Source organism: Pinus tabuliformis, chromosome 7, assembly GCF_031772625.1.
Source record: "Pinus tabuliformis cultivar Carrire ecotype Pingquan chromosome 7, CPIR1, whole genome shotgun sequence".
Taxonomy (NCBI): Eukaryota; Viridiplantae; Streptophyta; class Pinopsida; order Pinales; family Pinaceae; genus Pinus; species Pinus tabuliformis.
Genome location: NC_142293.1, coordinates 439854712 through 439877496, shown reverse-complemented (window position 1 = coordinate 439877496; position 22785 = coordinate 439854712).

Genomic DNA, 22785 nt, shown 5'->3' with positions numbered 1-22785 from the left:
ACCCCTTTGCATCATGAACTAAGTAGATAATAAGAAATCATGACAAAATCTATGAAATTTTTTATGAAACACAAAAATACTAATAATTGTTATTTATTTATCTTATGCAGGAAAGGGGAAAAACGAAATATTGTCGTTCTAAAGAAAAAGACAGAGCCAAGTTAACTGTTGTCCCTTTGGCGGGGAACCACATGCAAACAAGGCGATCCAAATTAAAGCATATCAACCAAGGAAAGGAAAGGAAGATATCGGCTCGACGCAAGAGAACAAATGGGTAACTGGGAATTAACGGTTTGGAGAATCCTCAGGATCCTTTGATCCTGAGGGATCGCTGCCTTAACTATTTTCGCATCATTGATATCTCCGCTTTAGTTGTTATAAAAGGGCAGCACTGCTAGCCCAAGAGAGGATCTGCTATTATTTTACTATATAACTTTTCTCTGTATTTGATACTTTGATCATCGACTGTCGTAGAGGAGTGATCCGCTGTAACTCCGTTTTGATGCTTTAATATAAATCTTGTTGTTGTTCCATCTTTGATCCTAGAATAATCTCAGGCGGTCTGTCCCTGGAGGCTAAGGGCCTGGCCCTGGTCAAACACTTGCTCCTGTACCATTACCTTTAGTTCGTGTGTGGTTTTCATTATCAAGTTTGTTCGGTAATCTGTTCTGTTTATTATTTTACATCACGGTTCTATGATATTTGATCTATGATTCAACTGAGCAATATCGTTCTCTGTGACAGGAATGTCGTATTGTTCATTATGACTTTGTAACTCATTGTTGTTCCTTTAATCATTGATATAACGCTTCTAACCCTTATAAAAATGATATTGTTGTTCAATTACAGAGTACTCGTGTTGTAACATTCATAAATTGGTATTACTGCATTCATCTATGGTTTACACTTAATTGCGATTGTTGTTCAATTGACATTGTGTTCCATTACGAATTATAATTGTTATTCTTTATAACTAAAGATTAATATTTGTAGTATCGGAATTAGATTATTGTTTTTCTCAATACTAAGGCGTGTCATGTCTGTTATTTATCTTAGTTTATTGTGCATTTTACATTTGGCTCTAAGTGTTGTTCTATATTTTATTACTAATCAGTTAACATTCTATTTCCATGTGCTATCTGATTTATTCTTAGAGTAAAGATTACCATCTGATTTCTGTAGGATACGCTTGCTGCACTTGTTTCTGTAGATTAAGGTGTTGTTGTTTATAAGAACTGGTTGTTGTTACATTTTCCTAGTTTCCATTCCATTTCTTAGTTGTTGTTCCATTTCCTGTTATTTGCGTTATCATTGCTTTGGTGTGCAAAACGATCTGAGACTATAGCGAGCATTGACATATGTTGTCTAGTTCCCAGGTTGATGATCTGTTTATCTTCAGTTACATCAGTTTATAGAGGATGAGTTACTATTACTGGACCCTTGACTGATAAATTGCTTAGTTTTCTGAATGCATGATTTAGGTTTTAAAGTGCTTTGCTGTAAGTAGATCTTGTTTTAAGCATCCATTTACTCTTGTATTTTGAGCACTGTACTACTAGCATTACTCTAACAAATGACAGCCTCAAACTGAGTACACTCTTTGAAACAACAAATCATTCCTGGATTGACAAGTTAATGTGAGGTAATTAGAGGTGAAAAAGACCCTTTTTACAACTCGACATTTTGGCGCTGTTGCCGGGGAGAGTGTAGCCATTTGTCCCTTTTCAGAGTGATGTGAGAACCTGTTAGGAAAGGACTGGGTTTTAAAAATGGAAGGTAAGAACCTGCGTGTGGAGTATGTAATAGCCCTGCTCCCCTGCCCGCTTTCCTGCAGATTTGTTGCTATTCTATTTGGGTAGAACCTAGCAGTTGATTTGTGTGCATGACTAAGCAGAAAAAGCCTGAAAAGAACCCTAAACCTCTACCCAAGCCTGATAAAGCTAAGGGGTCGGTGACCCTTGGCCGATCGACCTTTATAGACAAAATCCTTAAGAATGCAGAATCTCGGGCTTCAGTAGGACCTAGAAAAGTTACTTCTAGACAGCCTACTAGTTCCCTTCAGGCCACAAGATCACCATCTATAGCCTTTGCTGAGGTGCATAGTCAAACTGAAGAGAAAGATTTTCAAGAAATTGAAGATTCTAGCCCAAAATCATTACAAGAAGGGAACTTTAGTAACCTCTATGAAGGAAGATGAGAAACCGGAGAGACTAAAGAACCAAGATCTCCCCTTGGGGTAATTTAGCCATTAAGCAGTCCAGATAAGGGAAGTGCTGCAAAAATCATTTATAACAAAATTCAAGAACCTGAATCCCTCTAGACGTTAGGCACTCTCATTTTCCCAGATAAAGGAAGTGCTATCAAGACCATTCCTGTTAGAGCCATTCCCCCTCAACAACCTAGGAATACCCTCCTAGATATCCCAGAAGGTTATTGGCATATATTTGACCAAATGGCCTAAAACCAGCCAAACACCCAAACCTCTACACTGCAATATCCCATTGTGGATATTGCAGCTCATGCACCTATGAAAGCAATTCCTCTTTAGCACATCCCTACATTCCATGGCCTTACATCAGAAGATCCGGATGTGCTGTGTAGAGGATATGACTATACCACCGATCCCCAGAAACTGAATTATTTCCCTCTACATTAAAAGGGGCTGCTTTAAGATGGTTTATGGGATTGGGTGGTGGTGTTATAAATAACTGGGATCAAATGAAAGAATCCTTTCTAAAAAATACCAGGATTATTGTAGGTCTAGAGAGTTAAAAGATGAAATTTCAGATGGTAGCTAGACCAAATGAAACATTAGAAGAGTATGTTGAATGTTTCCAGTATAATCTTCAAAGATTTCCTTATGCATCATTACCCTTACCTGATAATGTGTTAGAAACAACATTAATTAGGGGAATGAAGGAACAATGGATTGAAACACTAAATATTATGGGAAAAGGGATATTTATCAGGAAAATTTTTGCTGACATTATTAATCTATGTATTAGGAGCTCGAGAGGCAGCACAAGACTAAAACCAGCAGAACATGATCGGTTTGCAAGAGATAACATAATTTTGGCAGAAGGAGTAACACGTGCAGAAATTGGAAATTTATTAGAAATTTTTTAAAACTGACATATTGGGGACACTGACAACACAACTTGATATTATGCAGGCCAAACAAAAGCAAGCAGAGGCAGAACAGAATTTGGCAATCTTCTATCCCCGATGCAGAAAGAAACATAGCCATAAGGAGTGTCCATTAGATGCAGTCCAAGTTTGCGCCATTTGTACAAAAGACCATTCTATAGAGAGCTGCCCCTCACTTCCTGGATTGAAAGCAGTATACAAGGAAGCAGAAGAAGAACCAAACCAGTGTATCTACTCAATCAGCGCCGTCAATGGCAGCCACGACAATCAGGTATGTTTTTAGACGGCTTCTTCTTTTCAGCCTCCACAATATCATGCTCAACAATATAATACAATGTGGCAAAATCAACCTCCTTCCTGAATTGGTCACAACAATCATTTCCATCATCATCTCCATGGCCAAATCAAGCAAAACACCCAATTGGCCAAATTTTCCCTATACCCCACCATATTGGCAAAACAACGTATATCTAGCACAATGGACCCCTCCTATCTCACAAAGTCAAGCCTGGCAAAGACCGATGAATCATCCAGTAGGAACCATCCCGCTCCCTCAACCTACACTATTAGCCTTACAACAAAACCCCCAGTCTAATTTAAGACCACAACTCCCAGCCCAACCCAACCCTAATCCGAATAACAGACCGGTCCAATCTATTCAAATAGTGGAAACACCAGAAATAGGAACCAATCTAAGGGAGTGTAACGACCTTCAATTAAGATCTGAGCGTATCATCAAAACAGAGGGAGATAAAACAACTCAAGTTGAAAAACAATTACCTACAGAACAACTGCTACAAGAAGAGGACGTGACCAGACCAACAAATTCATGACCCAACAACCACATCCTCTCCCCCATTCCCAAAGCGATTAATTATACCTCAACCTATAAAACACCCTAATTTTGATATTCTGGGAGAACTAAAAAATATGTACATAAAAATCCCATTCCTCCAAGCCATTCAAGACATTCCGATATATGCAAAGACTATCAAAGAATTATGTATAAAGAAACCAAGGAGGAAAATAAAAAATAACCCAAAAGTCCAGATAGTTGGCACTCTATCCGACTTATTATCAAGAAAAGAAACACCCATTAAATACAAAGGACCCAGGAAATCCAATAGTAACTGTACAAATCTCTGGTCAAACCTTCTCAAATGCCTTAGTTGATCTAGGAGTTGCAATTAATATCTTAACAACCACCACTTGCCAAAAACTGGGCATTACATCAGTAGAACCGACCTCTACTTTACTAGAATTGGCTGACCGATCTGTGGTTAGGCCAAAAGGCACACTACATGATGTCATGGTATCCGTTGACTCCTGGGAGTATCTGGCTGATTTTCTGATAATAAACCCCAAAAACCGACTTGATGGACATCCATTGATCTTAGGCAGACCTTGGCTTGCAACTGCCGATGCTTATATTGGCTACCGACAAGGAAATATGACCATAACTAGAGGGGAAAATATCAAGAACCTAGCTTTATATCCTCCAGTGCAGCCAAGTGTCACAATAATAAAAACTAACAAGCATCATGTATCATACCTCACCGAAAATATTAGATCTCCATTAACCATAGAAGAGGCCCTTGATTTCAAAGACCAAACAGAAGATGATGCCATTAATAATTTTATTAGCCAAGCTGAACCCAGATCCCACATACAATGTCACATGATAGAAGCAGCATTTGATAATGAATTAGAAGAAGATCCTCTTAAAGATACACACGATCAAACAATACCTACTACCTTTGTTTCAAATAGTAAAATTGTAGAAATTAAGCCAGGAAAGACTTTAAACATCAATGCCAACCTGACTTCCGAACACGAAAAGAAGCTCATCCAACTATTGATGAAATATAAAAAAGCATTTGCATGGGACTACCCTGATATGAAAGGAATTGATCCCCAATTATGTACACACCACATTTACATAGAAAAGGATGCGAGACCTGTTCGCCAACCACAAAGGAGACTTAATCCTCATCTAAAAAAATGTTGTAAAAGCTGAACTTCAAAAAATTCTAGATTTCAACTTCATCTACCCTATCTCCGATAGTAATGGGTCTCTCCACTTGTGGTACCAAAGAAGAATGGAAAGTGGAGGATTTGTGTAGATTATAGAGAGCTAAATAAAGAAACAAAAAAATACCTCTTTCCCCTTCCATTCATTGACCAAGTATTAAACACTTTGGCAGGGAAGAAATTCTTTTCTTTCTTAGACGGCTTCAATGGATACAATCAGATTTAGATTTCCCCTGAAGACCAAGACAAAACCACTTTTACTTGTACTTGGGGAACATTTGCCTATAGAGTTATACCTTTTGGCTTATGCAATGCTCCTGCCACATTTCAAAGTGCTATCCTCAGAATCTTTTCAAACTCAATAAATGAAGGGCTCGAAGTATACATGGATGACTTTACACCATATGGAGATGATTTTGACCCAGCATTGGACACACTGGAAAAAGTCCTGCAGCACTGCATTGCCACCAGGCTTTGTTTGAGCCATAAAAAATGCTATATGATGATGACTGAAGGACTTATTCTAGGCCATTATATCTCAGTAGCTAGCATATAGGTAGAACCAGCCAAAATTCAAATAATTTTGCTAATTCCCACTCCTACCACTCAAACAGAGGTACGCAGTTTTCTTGGATTTTCTGGTTATTATAGAAGGTTTATAGAACATTTTTCGCATATTGCTGCACCTCTATATGCACTGACAGGTAATGTTGACTTTCTTTGGACATAAAAATGTGACCATGCTTTTTAGGATCTGAAGAAGCTTGTGTCCACAGCCCCAGTCCTTCGAGGACCAAATTGGGACTTTCCATTCCAAATTTCATCAGATGCCTCAGATACAGCTATTGGAGCAGTCCTTGGGTAGGAAGAAGATAAAAAACCATATGCAATTTATTATATTAGCAAGAATTTATCCCCTGCTGAATTGAATTATATTGTTACTGAAAAGGAATTTCTAGCTATAATACATGCTGTCAATAAGTTCAGGCATTACATTACTGGATATCCTATTATCTTGTATACAGATCACTCTGCCATAAAATATTTAGCAAATAAACCAATCACAAATGGTAGAATAACTAGATGGTTGATTTTATTGCAGGAATTTGATATTACAATCAAGGACAGACCTGGAAAAGAAAATCCTGTAGCTGACTTTCTCTCGCGAATGCCAAAACCAGTGGACACAACAGCAGTTGAAGATCAATTTCCAAATGAGCATTTGTTTGTTGTCACTATTAAAACACCCTGGTATGCTGATGTTGCGAATTACTTAGCAGTAGGTAAATTACCAAAACATCTGACCCCTAATGAACGAAAACAGATTGTCCAGTGAAGTGCTTGATTTTCTTGGATTGGGGGCTACCTATTCCATACAGGGGCAGATATGCACATCAGGAGATGCGTCCGCGAGGATGAAATTTTTGACATTTTGAAAGCTTGTCATGACAGACCATGTGGTGGACATTTCGCCGATCGAAGAACTGGACATAAGGTGCTGCAAATAGGGTATTATTGGCCCACAATCTTCAAAGATGCAAAGAAGTTCATTCAAGCTTGTGACAGTTTCCAAAGAGTAGGACGCCCTGGTCAATCCGACGAAATGCCCCTAAATCCACAGCTAGTTATTGAACCATTCGAGCGATGGGCCCTCAATTTCGTTGGTCCAATTAACCCATCCTTGAACCAGAAAACATATATTTTGGTAGCAACAAAATATGTCACCAAATGGGTTGAAGCAGAGGCACTACCGAGAGCTATAGAGGATTCTGTCATACAGTTCCTGTTTCACATATTCGTGCAATATGGGCTTCCAAGAGACATAATTACAGACGGTGGACCACAGTTTGCTGGTAACAAGATTGCTGCAACACTTAAAAACTATCATATCTAGCACAAAATCACCACTCCATACCACCCATAGGAAAATGGTCAAGTAGAAAGCAACAATAAAATAATAGAAGTAATATTAACAAAAACCATTGTGTCACATAGACGCGATTGGGCTGCAAGACTACCAGAAGCCTTGTGGGCCTACAGAACAACATGGAGAAGCACTACTGGCTATTCACCATACCAATTGGTGTTTGGAAAGCAACCCATTTTTCCCATAGAATTTGAAATCCAAACACTACGAACAACACAAGAAGTCAGCCTAGATCTAAACGAGGCACAGATTAATAGATTACAACAGATCAATGAGCTAGATGAAATTAGGCTCTCTGCCCTCCAACACACTGCATTGATCCAACAGTAGCGAGCTAAATGGCATGATGCTCTCATTAAAAATAAAGTCTTCCACAAGGGAGATTGGGCGCTCTTATACGATTCCAGGTTTCAAGATTTTCCCGGGAAGCTTCAGACTCGCTGGCTGGGGCCATATGAAATCCAGAAGGTACATGATAATGGCACCCTTACTCTAGTCACTATTGACGGATCTGGACATACCTTTAAAGTAAATGGCCACCAAGTTCGATTATACCACAAACCACTTACTTGGGATCCTTCTACCAGAAACTCCACGAAGATTCCGATGTGCAAATTTTATAGGAGGAAGAGAAATATTCCTCACCTGTGATTCATTAAGTGATTCACCTATTTTTACACTTTGTACATAATTTCTTTGTTTTGTTAAATCATTCTCTATACATATTTTTGTATTTGCACTTTATTGTTCCTTTTCGAAGCAGCAGCAATTCCATCGTTTTTGCTATTCCTTTTTTTCAAAAGGATAGCACTTGCATTTTTTTCTGTTGTTCCTTTTTCAGAGGAAACAACATTATCATTTTTGTTGTTCCTTTTTTCGAAAGAACAACATTTGTGTGCACTTTTGTTTTTCTGCTATTCCCTTTCCAAAGGAACAACACTTTCATTTTGTTGTTCCTTTTTCGAAGGAACAACACTTTTTACTTTAATCGTTCCCTTTTTCACTTTCATTTTGTTGTTCCTTTTCCAAAAGAACGACACTTGCGTCTTTGTTGTTCCTTTTCCAAAAGAACGACACTCACGTCTTTGTTGTTCCTTTTCCAAAAGAACGGCACTCGCGTCTTTGTTGTTCCTTTTCCAAACCAATGGCACTCATGTTTTCTATTGTTTATTTTTCAAAAGAACAACATTTTTGTGATTTTTCTATTCCTTTTCCAAAGGAATGACACTTTTAGTTTCTACTGTTCCTTTTCCAAAGGAACGAAATTTTCAGTTTTTGTTGTTCCTTTTCCAAAGGAACAACACTTTTAGTTTCTGCTGTTCCTTTTCCAAAGGAACGACATTTTCATTTTCTGCTGTTCCTTTTCCAAAGGAACGACACTTTCGGTTTCTGTTGTTCCTTTTTCAAAGGAACAACACTTGTATTTTTTTGCCCTTCCTTTTTCAAATGACAACATTCTCATATTAATTTTACTTATGCTTGTTCTCCTTTCTATTCCAATGTAAAGATACCTATTGTTCCTCCTGTTTCAGGTCTTTTGGAGCACAACTATACACTTATGCAATGGATACAAAGCTAGAGCATACTGAAATCAGCAAATTATATAAAATCGCTACTTTTACAAGAAATCGCTGTGAATTGATAGGAGGAAAGAGGAAAGGACACAATTATCCATCACTTTTGTTGTCATTATCCTACTAATACTGATATGATTGGTTATCTTTATCATGTTGGTTCTTTCTAAATTCCCATAATCTTCTTTGATCATTATTAAGGAATAAGAACAAAGGGTCTATATTTTCTATTGAGATGTTAAGACTTCTTCCACCATTCCTACTCTTAAGGAGTGTTGAACCACCCTTTGTGTATAAATAGGAAAGTACTTTATAAAAGAGAAAAAAGAAGAAAACTATTTATATGACTTGTTATATGAATTTTCAAATGCAAGATAGGGGGTCTCATCAGGAGCCAGCCTACCATGATCATAAGGAAGAAAGTGAAGTGGCATTCCCACTATGGCCACCACACCAGGGATATGATCCAAGAGGCACATCAGAAAAACAAAGAGCCCTTGGAACAGGAGGTCTCATTACGAGCCGGCCTACCCACCTTTCACTCCTTCCTGGTGAATGGCATTATGGTTTAACTGGTTACCATGCCAGCATAATGACCTCCATTTTGACATTGTACAACACTTCCTAAGCATACACAAAGGATCATGGTTCCATGGGTGAAACAAACAACTTTGTCAAGGTTATGGACACCTGTTGACAATAGAGCTCTATTAATGGTATTGAAGTCACATTCTTTGTACACCAATTGCAATCATTAACACCCTTCTCTGTCTTATACCTTTGTAATCCGTCAAATAAGATTATGTATATCACTTCCCCGAACCATTAAACACATGAAAAATCTATCATAACCAATCATGATGGAAAAGTTGATAATGACCACATTAGACTGGTTGTGCACGTCAGTTGTCCTATCCTCCCAGCCTTGCATCATATCACAACATTCTCTTATTTGTTAAGCGATCCTATTATATGCCTCGATTTTGGCAACCTGCTCCTTTTGTAAACATGGCATTTCCACATACGTTGTTCCTTTATGACTCTGTACCATGGCAGTTCGGCATGTCGCTCCCTCATTTGATGGCCGAGGACGGCCTATCACATTGTAGGGGGGAGGCTGACCTCATAATTTGTTGGCATACGTGTCAGACTATTATTCGGCAAACTTTTACTTGGGAATAGCAAGGCTTAACAGTATCTCATTTTTCAATTTGCATGCCTTGCTGTTCCTAAGCTATTTCTGTATTATACTCTGCAGCAATTAGTAAGATTTGAACGAGCCTTGTTGTTTCGTTATTTTCTCTGTGTTTCTAACAGTTTGAACAACTTGTTGTTCCATTGCCGTCTCTGCATTTTTACAGTGAGCTAAAGCATGGGAGGAAGGTCAATTCGGAGAGAACCACAGGTATTGATAGTTTCTGACGCTGCACGGGAAATCCTGGCAAGGGCAGGATGGTTAGTCTATCTTAATCGTTTACAGGAATCCAACGAGACTGTAGCAATAGAATTCTTGCAGAACTTGCAAGAATATCACTCCACAGTAAGGGGAAGACACATAGCAATCACCGATGACATAATTGCAGAAGTCTCGAGATTTCCAGCCACTGGACCTATGTGGACTCTAAAGAAGGAGAGACTGCGAAAGATTATAAAAATCTTCCGAGATGAAGGCCAGAACCTGACAGTCAAAGGAAAGGGAATTCTACCAGCAGCATTAGGAGAGTCGTGGGCAGAATTAGCGAAATTCATCCAAAGCTACATCACCTGTGAAGGTAGGAAAGACTTGGTAAGACCACGACACCTAAAACTTTTAGCTGTATTAAAACAGAAATGCTCTGTGAACTTACCTGCATTTTTAAATTCATTACTTCATGATGTTGCCTGAAGTATAAAAAGAATCACAACACGTAGAAATGGTAGTAAGTCATCATGGGCTGATACGGTTGATAGTTAGCCATAGTCTTACTCAACAACAGAGCAACTGGGAAGAGCTAATTGCTATGATAGATGGGGCACTAACTTTGCCAGCCCAAAAACACAAACATACTACTGGTACACCAAATAGGCCATCGAAACGGAGAAAATCAGTTAGATTGGCTTGGATTAGGGGAAGTTGGAAAATCCCCAATGGAATACCAGCCAACCTATGGAGATAGATGATTTAGGGGACAAGTAACCCCCGCAATTGGAAGGAGAAGAGAATGAGAAAGAATTGGAACAAAATGAGACAGAGTTGGAAGGAAATGAGAAAGGAGAAATAGAGGAAGAGATCAAGCAACCTAGGCAAGTGGAGGTGGAGACAGAGCAACACAAAGAAAGCCCACTATAAAATCCATCACAATAGGACGAATTGGCCCAAATTCTGGCCAATATGGGTGAATATGACCAACCTCTCAGCCTACTAGGCCTCCATATTGAAGAAGAATCGAAGGAGCATTCTGCTCAAGACAAAAATGCATCCGAAGAATTGCGCAATGAGGAAGAGAAAGAAGAGGATCATTCCATTCATGATGTAAGTATGACAGGAGAGAAAAGTGATGAAGATGCAGAAGTGGAACAATCTTCTCCCAGCCAGACTACACCGGAAGAATTTCATGGAGAAGAAGGAGTGGAAAAAGAAGTTACCCAGGAAATAACAGAACCAGCTAGGGTTTTTACTCCTGAGCAATTAGAATTGAACAACAAAGGAGCACCCCAAGAAGAAAACCAGGGAATTGGCCAAGATAACAGTCCAGGCCCGAGTAAATAGATAGTTGTTCCTTCTAAGGAAACAGAAGAAATTAAACGATTACGAAAAGAACAACAAAGATTGTTGAATGTGATAGCACGACTTCGACAACAAATTAGGGTTTTGAAAATGGGAAAGAGAGCAAAAAGGACCTTGGGGGTAAAACAACCAATCATTCCAGCAAAACCCCTCAAGAAAAAGATTCGGAGGACTCAAGTCCAGCCTGTTGTTCAAAACCCTGTTGAAGTCCAGATTGCTATTCAAAACCAAAAGGAACAACATTCAGAGTTTCCCATGTTGAAGTGAAAACAGATGATGTATCGGCCTGTGACAAAGAAGTTCAGACAGAGGTACAGTCCTCTGAAGAAATGAGAACCATAAACCTGAGACGATTCAATAAGAAAATTCAAGTGAATCTTCCGCTTACCACTACCATGTGGTACAGTGATCCAAGGATAGTAACCCTACAAGAGGGTTTGGTACAAGCTCAGCAAGTAGTAGAAAAACTCACAGAACAAACAGTTTCTTGAGAAAAGTATGAAGAATTACAACAACTGCTAAGGAATGTCAATTTATCCGAAAGCCAGGCCTTTAAAGGATGGAGAAAGGAAGAAGAAAAAGTCACAAAGGTAACTCATAGGTTAGATGTAGTTATCAAGCAGATGGATACCTTATGCTCTTTGTACACTGACGTCCTAGCATGTAGAGCCCCTGCTAATAATTATGCCTTGTTTTTAATGGAACGATATTTGCAATTGAAAATTAAGGCTGTCAAAGCAGGAGCCCTTATACAAATTAATACTATTGATGATTTTATAAATTTTTGTAAGCACTATGGAGCAAAGGTTCAAAGATTATTGTGTGAATTCTATCTGCATAACCTTGTGTTAGATCAAGAGACAGAGCAGAACCCTGGCCCTTTCGTTGGGGATATCCAATTACAGGCATTTATTTCATTTGGGGTTAATCCAATTAAATGTCTTAAAGCCTATAATGCCTTCCAAAGACAAGAAAAAAGATTAGATTTATGGGTAAGAGCTGAGCCTAGAAATCCAATACAGTTATGGAGGGAACATAGGAACCTCATGAGGACTCCGGGCGTGATTGAAGCATTAGGACCCATTCATACAGCAATCATTTGGAAATGGATAGAGTACTTCTTTACTATTAAATACCTTGCCATTGATGCTGCTAAATTTCGATATTAGATTTCTAATCCGAATATTCAACTCGGGGAACCATTTAACTATGAGAACTTTAAGTTAGTCGTTGATCGCTTGAACCTCTATGGCGAACTCATCTTGAGGGCAGGGCCATCTTGGTTAGGATATAGGTTTGGGAGTCCGATTATTTGGCATCCTGCATCTAGATACCAAGCCCTGTATGAGATGCCTGAGGGTCAGAGAGACCATCTTTTTGAACACCTAGTTAGGCATCATGGCTGTAGACCACCACATGAGATCCCGTCTCTGGCTTACTCTCTCACTGCCTTACATGTCAACTACATTGTTTTCATGAGGGCATGAAAAAGGGTAAGCAGGGAGGTGTGTGGAGTACTGAAGAAGGTATGTTTTTATGGACTATTTTGTCATCTTTTCTTTAAAATTCATAACTCCTTTGCATCATGAACTAAGTAGATAATAAGAAATCATGACAAAATCTACGGGATTTATACGCAACACAAAAATACTAATAATTGTTATTTCTTATGCAGGAAAGGGGGAAAATGAAAGATTGTCGTTCTAAAGAGAAAGACAGGGCCAAGTTAATTGTTGTCCCTTTGGTGGGGAACCACATGCAAACAAGGCAATCCAAATTAAAGCATATCAGCCAAGGAAAGGAAAGGGAGATATCAGCTCGGTGCAAGAGAACAAATGGGTAACTGGGAATTAACGGTTTGGCGAATCCCTTAGGATCCTTTGATCCTGAGGGATCGCTGCCTTAACTATTTTCGCATCATTGATATCTCCACTTTAGCTGTTATAAAAAGGGGCAGCACTGCTAGCCCAAGAGAGGATCTGCTGTTATTTTTTCTATGTAACTTTTCTCTGTATTTGAGACTTTGATCATCGACTCTCGTCGAGGAGTGATCTGCTGTAACTTTGTTTTGATGCTTTAATATAAATCTAGTTGTTATTCCATCTTTGATCCTGGAATAATCTCAAGCGGTGTGTCCTGGAGGCTAAGGGCCCGACCCTGGTGGAAAACTTGCTCCTGTACCATTATCTTTAGTTTTATGTGTGGTTTCCATTATTAGCTTTGTCCGGTAATCTGTTGTGTTGTATTATTTTACATCACGGTTCTATGATATTTGATCTATGATTCAACTGAGCAATATTGTTCTCTGTGACAAGAATGTCGTATTGTTCATTATGACTTTGTAACGCATTGTTGTTCCTTTAATCATTGATATAACGCTGCTAGCCCTTATAGAATGCTATTGTTGTTCAATTACAGAGTACCTGTGTTGTAACATTCATAAATTGGTATTACTACATTCATATATGGTTTACACTTAATTGTGATTGTTGTTCAATTGACACTGCTGTTCCATTACGAATTACAATCGTTATTCTTTATAACTAAAGATTAATATTTGTAGTATTAAAATCAGATTACTGTTTTTCTCAATACTAAGGCACGCCATGTGTGTTATTTATCTTAGTTTATTGTGCATTTACATTTGGATCTAAGTGTTGTTCTATATTTCATTAATAATCAGTTGTCGTTCTATTTCCATGTGCTATCTGATTTATTCTTAGAGTGAAGATTACCATCTGATTTCTGTAGGATACGCTTGCTACACTTGTTTCTGTAGATTAAGGTGTTGCTGTTTGTAAGAACTGGTTGCTGTTACATTTTCCTAGTTGTCGTTCCATTTCTTAGTTGTTGTTACATTTCTTAGTTGTTGTTCCATTTCCTGTTATTTCTGTTATCATTGCTTTGGTGTGCAGAACGATCTGAGACTGTAGCGAGCGTTGACATCTGTTCTCTAGCTCCCAGGTTGATGATCTATTTATCTTCAGTTACATCAGTTTACAGAGGGATGAGTTATTGTTACTGGACCCTTGACTGATAAATTGCTTAGTTTTCTGAATGCATGATTTAGGTTTTAAAGTGCTTTGCTATAAGTAGATCTTGTTTTAAGCATCTGTTTACTCTTGTATTTTGAGCACTGTAATACTAGCATTACTCTAACAAATGACAACCTCAAACTGAGTGCACTCATTGAAACAACAAATTGTTCCTGGATTGACAAGTTAATGTGAGGTAATTAGAGGTGAAAAAGACCCTTTTTACGGCTCGACACATTGAAACCCAATCAATTGAAACTCAATAAAAAATCAACCAATCAGTTAAATCACTGTAACCAAAATATTAGACATCATACTGCACATCACAAAAACCAAATCCTGTTATTGTAAACCCTGATCAACCATCTGTCAAAATGTATATGCTACTTTACAGTAGAAAACCTGCATGTGTATGTTCCTTTCATGAATCATACCCACATACAGATCTTAAACCTTTGAAAATTGAACAACTCCCATTCTTAAACAAACATTGAATCAGATCTACTGCAACATTCTAAATCAATCACACAACTTTCTCTGATCTTCAACCCTAATCAGAAAGTAACTTCAACATTCTTCAATTAATCAATTCACAATCATACCATCACTATTTAAGCACAGATTATTAAGAATATTTCATTGACAGATAGCAAAAACCGTATCAAAGACTGATTAACTGATCATACATTCCTTTTCATCAAAACCCTAATTTTTGTATGCTCTTTCCTCAAAGAATATATGTGTTTGTACACGCTTTTTGGGAACCAAACCCGCATGTAGGTGACTTACCAGAAACACATGTGAACAAAGAACTTCAAACATACCCAAATCTCAGCATACACAGAAAATCACGCATTAACACAAAACAGATCATCTCATGATCATGACTGTCATCTCAGATCTATTGGATTTGATCCATCATCAAACTCTCAGGTGCATACTTAGTTTAGATCAAGCAAATAATCAATAGCCCATAACATGCATATTTGCTTTAGATCTAACTATTCATATGATTTCAATTACTTTCGCACTTTTCACATCTTTTACCACTTTGATATTCATCACCTTGTATAGTTTATCCTTTTTCAATACCACAAGTCAAAACCATACTCCAGCCAATGGTTTGCTTAGACGGGATGAAAACATCTATTACTAGGCTCAATACCACAGGGAATTACCATGGTAAGGACCCTTGATATTTAGAATACCATGGTGTGGAAACTGTACATGCATTTGCTTCTTCATACTCGAGTGTGTACATGAATTTGCTTAAAAGAAGCCACGTACACTTCTTGAACTTTCAACTTTATCATACTTCTACCTCTAAACTATTATGCCTTTACCAAAACACTTTGTCATGTCTATAAAACACTCTATCACATTCTATTTACATCTTCAATAAGTAGGATTCCATCAAGAGACAACTCATCAAGTAGGTTTCTATTCATCAGGTAGGTTTTCATCAAGGAAAACTCATAAGGTATGTTACCATCAAGGACAACACCTAATTCATAATGCCAACAATATCCCCCTTTACACTTGATGGAAACCACTTTGTTGTTTTCTCACTACAACCTATAATACATGTAAACAGATCAAGTCAAGCACAAAACCAAGCTACTCTCCAAACACCAATTTACTCTCCCCTTTGACATAAGGGAAAAGGGTTTACCAATGTTGAATGCAGACTTCTAAACTGCTGAGTATGAATGCTGATCATGCTTCTCTTGAGCATATGCTAAAGTTTCTAATAGATTTATAATGAAGTACATGACTCTATGACTTATATGAATTGTCCTATCACCAAGGACTCAAACTTACATCCATCACTCAATCATAGTGGGTTTACATAACTGAGATCATTATTACTTCAACTTCCCAAAAACAATGGGGCTACAAATTACATAATATATCTAAAAGGACTTGACCATACATGACTAAATTTGACAATGAGTACATCATAGGTATTTACATAACATTTACATCAAATGATAGATAATACATTTATATCTAAGACCAAAGACCTCAAAAATACCATGATAGTCATTAGAAACTATCATACACCATATATGATCTGCACCATAAGCATCTGTCTGCAACAACTCATCATCAGTATGTAAGTTATAACAATGTAGCTTTAATATCATCAACATGTGACCTGGTATGCAGCCATAACATCATAAGTGAGAATCATCATAAGATAGGACAGTGTAGCATCATTCTTCAATATGTCATGTTTCCAAGTATCATTCAATATATGTAGTAGTAGCATATGACCATGTCTTCACAACATCATTCTCTTATACAAAATTCTTCATAAGAATAATTATCACACCAACACCACTTCATCAAGAAATATGCAACTCAAGCAGACATAATCAAAAAGTTCACATTCAAGAAATTCATCAAGATAAGCAGCATCACCAAAGAATCATTATGTATGAAGTAAACATAATTCCAACAATGCATTATTAGAAACATAGCAAGTGCTCCCCATGAACCTGTGCTAACTGTTCATTGTCATATTTGATCATATCTTTTCATATATCATTTAGGAGATCAAAGAATCTTCATTAACCGGTCATCCATCAAGTCATCAAAAACTTATGCAAGCCAAAAATCACTTTCAATTATCATCAACAAAATGTAACCTTCAACCATCATAATAGAAAATCCAATTGATAATTGACTGAAGCACAACAGACTCTTTTCTTGAGTACATCCCATTGTTTCTTCATCAAACCAAAATATACACCATTGTTCATCTCAAAACTCGCGTATACATGCATCTTCTCTTCATAATATCTACATACAAAAAGTGAAACATTTAAATTCGACACTTTCAAGTCCCCCTGAGTTTGTTATGTTTGTACCTATTTACGGTTACTTCACCAAATACACTTTTAGTAGTATAAGAAGCATGAAAATAAAAATAAAAAAACATGGGAATTAACATGCATTACTCTCCCTGAGATTACACATCACTGATCCCGAGGACCTAATAACCATCTTCTATTTCCATGAGGTCAAGTACCTCTCACCACTTCTACAGTCAATGTTAGAAATATTCATTTAATAACAAGAGACTGTAATAAGCACGATCTTCTTTTACTTTAAGTCTGAACCTTTCTTGCATCTATGAGAATTTCAATCTTCAAACGCATATAATTTGTATTGATTTCTATATCTGTTGTGGGGAAAAATGCCTATGCAGGACGATCCTATCCACCTAAGGTGTGACAATGCCTTAGCAACAAACAGAGACAGCTATTCTAGTATTCTTCCTTTATGAATTAAGAATGAAGAGAGATAGATGGACTAACCGGTGTCTTCCGTTTGTCCCTCGATCCGGTCTCTCTTCTCTTTGAGTGTTCCCAGCTACTTGCCTTCTCGCTCACCCAGCTTCAAGAGGTTTCTGCAAGATCACAAGAAGAGAACACTACACAAGACATGGATTCATATTCATAACTAGTTCAGGATTAGAAATAAACTAAACATACTAATGCAATCATACATCAAAGATACATCAGTATATAGGAGAAATCAAGATAACTTTATTGATGAATAACAAGGTTCAGGAAGAGATACAACCCAGAGGGCTCCAATCCAACATCTCCTTCCCAGCAAATGGAATTCCTATCTTCACCCCCTTCAAAGCATTAAGCACCCAATAGTTCCAGTCTCAAACCAACAACAATTCTTTGCAATAACAAAATTCCAGCCTCTAGATCTCATGGAGGAGAGATCCATATATAGATGTTTGGAGAGAGGATGAGTCAGCTTGAGATCTGACTAGTGTCCTCTCCCTCTATCAGTTCTTGATTCCACTTGGAGGTTCTTGCTTCCACTTGGAGATTTGGAACCTCTTACTCATCACCAGTCGAATTCCTTGAGGCAAGTGTCATTGAGGAAGATTTTGGAAGCTTCCTGGGTCTTGACACCTCGTGGAATGAACTTGCCACATGTCAACTCTCGCTCAGTGCAGGTAGCCAGTATTGCCTTTAACATTCAGCGCAGGTAGCCAGTGTTGGCTTTGACATTTAGCGCAGACAGCTAGTGGAGCCACTGAATTGATCCTGAATTGACTTGTTTTTGAGCAGTTTCTGGTGGAGAACTGTTATAGACATTTTTGTGCCTCGCAGCTTGGAGCATGAAATGTCAATAATTACAGGGATCCTCAGTCCCTAAACATGTTGTTCTTACCCCTAGAGGAACAAGGTCAGCAAACCACAACACTTCCTATCAGTTCTCCACCTGAAAACACTCAAAACAGGCTATTTTTGGATCATGTCAGCTGCTCCACTGAGCATCTGCGCTGAATGTCAACTGCTCCTCCTTGTACCTGCGCTGAAAGTCAAAACCAATGAAGGCTACCTGCGCTGGGCAAGATTGGCCAAGTGGCACAGTCATTCTGCAAGGTGTCAACTGCCCAGGAAGCTTCCAAACTGACACTTGGTTCAAGGAATTCGCCCTATGATGAGTAAGAGGTACTTGATCTCCATGTGGAAGCAAGGATCTCCAAGTGGACTCAAGAACTGAAGTTTAACTGAAGAGGGAGAGGACACAAGGCAGCTTTAGGTCAGTCTCAAGCTGACTCATCCTTTCTCCAAATCTCCTATATATAGAGCTCTTCTATGAGGTCTAGGGAGGCTGGAATTTTGTGCAAAGTAAGGAAGTGCTGTTGGTTTACAGTTAGAGCTATTGGGTGATTGCTTTTATAGAGGTGAAGAGGAGATTTCTTGCTGCTGGGGAGGTGCTGCTGGATTGGAGCCATTGATGGTTGTAACCTTCTCAGAACCCTTTTACTTCTATCAATAAAGCTTTGAATGTTCTCCTATATACTTGTATTGCATTGATGTATTGTATTTACTTGTATATCTGATTCACTCTAATCCATGCATCAGTTATGAGTACATGTTTCTTGTAGTTTTCCTTCTCTTGTTTGTGCAGGATCTTTGTGTAGCTGGACCGGCAAAGGGAGTAAGGAGCTGGGAACAAGAGACAAAGAGAGAGGATAGGATCGACAAAAGCGAAAGACTCCGGTTGGTCAATCTTTTCTTCCTTCTCTGTACTTTCATAAAGGAAAATATCAAAGCTTTACTTTCAGTTGTTGCTAAGGACTGTCACCCTTAGAGTAGGGATAGGGTCATCCGAGTCGGATACTTTTCCCCACAACAAACTGGCGACTTCGCTGGGGAACCTAGTATCTTGTTGGTGTTTGTAGTATCTTTGCTATTCATTTCCTGAACCAAAGAGTACCGAATCGAAAAGCTTTTGACTATATCAAAAGCGAAGTAGAGGGACTGCTACTCTTGCTCATTTACTGAGCAGATTCATGATTTGAGGAGCTGATCTACAAAAGACTCTTGTACTCTTTGTGATAGCTTTTCATCCTCTTGATCATCCCTTAGCTTGTACTTGACCTATAGCTTTTTATTTCAGCAAAAACAGTGCATTTTTGAGCTTTTTATGACCCGGAAATCCTTGTAAACGCAACTCTCGTGTCTCAGTGCAGGCTGTCCACAGGCAGTCTGCATTCCAGCGCAGGTACTCCCTTCGGGAACTGCGCTGAGAGTCAATTTGACAGACCAGAGCCTGCGCTGATCCAGTTAGGCTATGTCTTCCTGAGGTTTCCCACTGAGTCTTGGCCCTGTTTTCACTGTTGTTTTGCTGCTGATTGCTTGTCATTTGTACTTGCTGTAAACCAACTTTCCTTGACATTATTCCGCCTCAGTTGTGTGATGAAACTGTGATTGTTCTTTCAGTATTTCTTGTTTCAGTTACAGTTTCCCATTGTGAAAAGCAAACCAGTATAGCTGTGGCCTCTTAGATCCTGAACTGTAAAAGTGTTTTTGTGATCTTAAGAGCTAGTTTTATTACTGTTCATGGCTGTTTGAGTTTGTTTGTTTTTCATCTTATGGTTTGAATTCATATATTTTTAGTGTCAAAACAAGTGCTTGTAAGGCGTCTTTTCATTTTAGACAAAACTTGTTTGTTTACGCTTCAAATTGAATTCGAAAATTATACAACAATTTCCTTTTGTCTGCATCAACATTAAGGGAAAAGAAAAGAAATACATGCATCTTGCATTTGCATTTTGATAAGTTTGCATGATTGATCTAGGAGAAAGTGCATTAGTTTGTGCTTTGTGCTCTGTGTGGAAAGATAATGTTTTTCTCTCCCCTCAGTAGTTAGGATTTTCAAAGCTAAAAAGATTGTAAAGCTTGCTTATCATTTTATCTGCATTTAGGAATTTGTACCAATACATCTCGTGGTGATCCTGAAAGACAAACTGCTAAGCAAGATCAACTTAAAATATATTGAATGAATCTAAAAACGCATTGTAACATAACGCTCACAATAGAGGTCTAGGTAGAGACGTGTTCCGGCGTCGTTAAACGTAGTGACTGTCGATCTCTACGAAGGTGGGTGATTCCTCCTGAGGGACGATAGCACTAATACGGACTTGTGCTCCCGCGTACCGTCGCGTATATTGGGAGACCCCTATAGGCATTTATCCTTTATCCTTAGGAAGCCGTGTCGGCCGCCCTACTGATCGCGATGTAGTGAACACAGCATTCACGAAGATCGACCACCCGTACCGTAAAACGTATTATGTGGTTTCGCGAAAGGTTTGGCACACCCTCTGCCTAGATCTCCAGAGCAGTTTCTTTTGGCCTTTTTCAAACTCTATAACTGAAAAAGTCCAGCCGAGCATTTGTCACTTCGGGCTCGTTAATACATCGAAGGCGACTAGAGTCATCTTTAGCTTTTTCTCGACTCTTAAAACATGAAAAAGCAAAGTTGTGTCTAAAAGCGTCTAATAAAATTCATTCAATACGGAAACATAATTCCCCCCTTTTGTATTTTAGTTGATCGAGTAATCCGCAACCGTGGAGGAAAGTCAATTAAAACTCCGTCGTTCGAGGAGACTCGCGAGTCAACCATCTTTGTCTCCGGAATCGAGAGTAGTACGGACAAAGCGAACTCGCTTGACCGGGTCAAAATCTCCCATTAAAGTTAGAACAACAGTTCCGACAACATCTGAGATTCTGGTCACTCCTAATATTTCTGGAATCCCTGCCTCTATTGAAGAAGTTCAACAGCAACAGAGGGACAGTTGTACTGATCCTAGTCTGAGGACAAGTACTTGCATAACTGAACCAGTTCCATCTGAAACCGGTCCACAGAGTCTTGTTGCTCAAACAACTGTCGCTGTCGAAGCAACCCCTTCTTCGGCACCAGAAATCTTTTACGGACCTGACGGTCTTCCTCTTCCTCCTGGTCTGATTGCAATAGAGGAAATCGTAGAGGACCAGCAAGCAAATACTCCAACTCATTTTGGAGTAGGCGCCACTCTTTTTCCTTCTGCATCAGAAGTTTGTCCATCGCCACAGGAAGTTCCTGTAGAATCGTTAGGCAGTTTATTGGATAGACTTAAAATGTCTGAGCAACCGTCGACATCTAGGACTGTGCCAAATGACACAGCGACAGCAGAAGCTCCTGCTGTCACTCCGACGATGTTTGCCGGCATACCAGCTGTCTCGACTAGCTCTCAACAGCTAGAAGGAGTCCACCCAGGGACTATTAGGACAACTTGGTCTGTTCCAGTTTGTTCTTCCGGTATAATACCCGGTAATTCTTATGTTGAAACTAGACAAATTGATCCCTTTGGAAATCAGTTTGGACCATCCAGTCCTCAAAGGCAATCTATACCCTTGAGCTCCGGATTGTTACCGTATGGGGGGCAATATGCCCTTTCACTTCCCCCTCCGGGAGGATACCCATACGGCAGTTTTCAACCGCATTCAGGTTTGACTGAAGTTACAACGAGTGGTTGGGTGCCTATGTTGCCCCAACAACCGAGAGTTGTATATTCCATGCAACAATGTGTACCTATGTCTAGCATCCCGACGACGCCAGCAATTGTAACCGTGTCGCAAGTTCAATCGATGCCTGTTGTATGTCAACCCCAAGTTGTAATGCAACAGCCCCTTGACCCTGCAACACAACCACAATCGCCAACTGCCGGGACGACACAGATACAAACGGGAACCATAACCCCGCATCTTGGTCCGTCGGTTAGTATCGCACAGCAAAACATGGCTTCGCAGCCATGGATGGTGCAATACCAACAACCTCAGTTTCAACAGGTGTACCAGGGATCTGAGCAACAGATCTTTGCAAATAGTGGGCAACCCTATATTCAGAACGGGTTAAATCAACCACTTTACAGTGGCCAAGCCCACCAGCCATATCAGTCCTATCAACATCAGTTGCATTATGCTGGTATGCAAAGGCCTA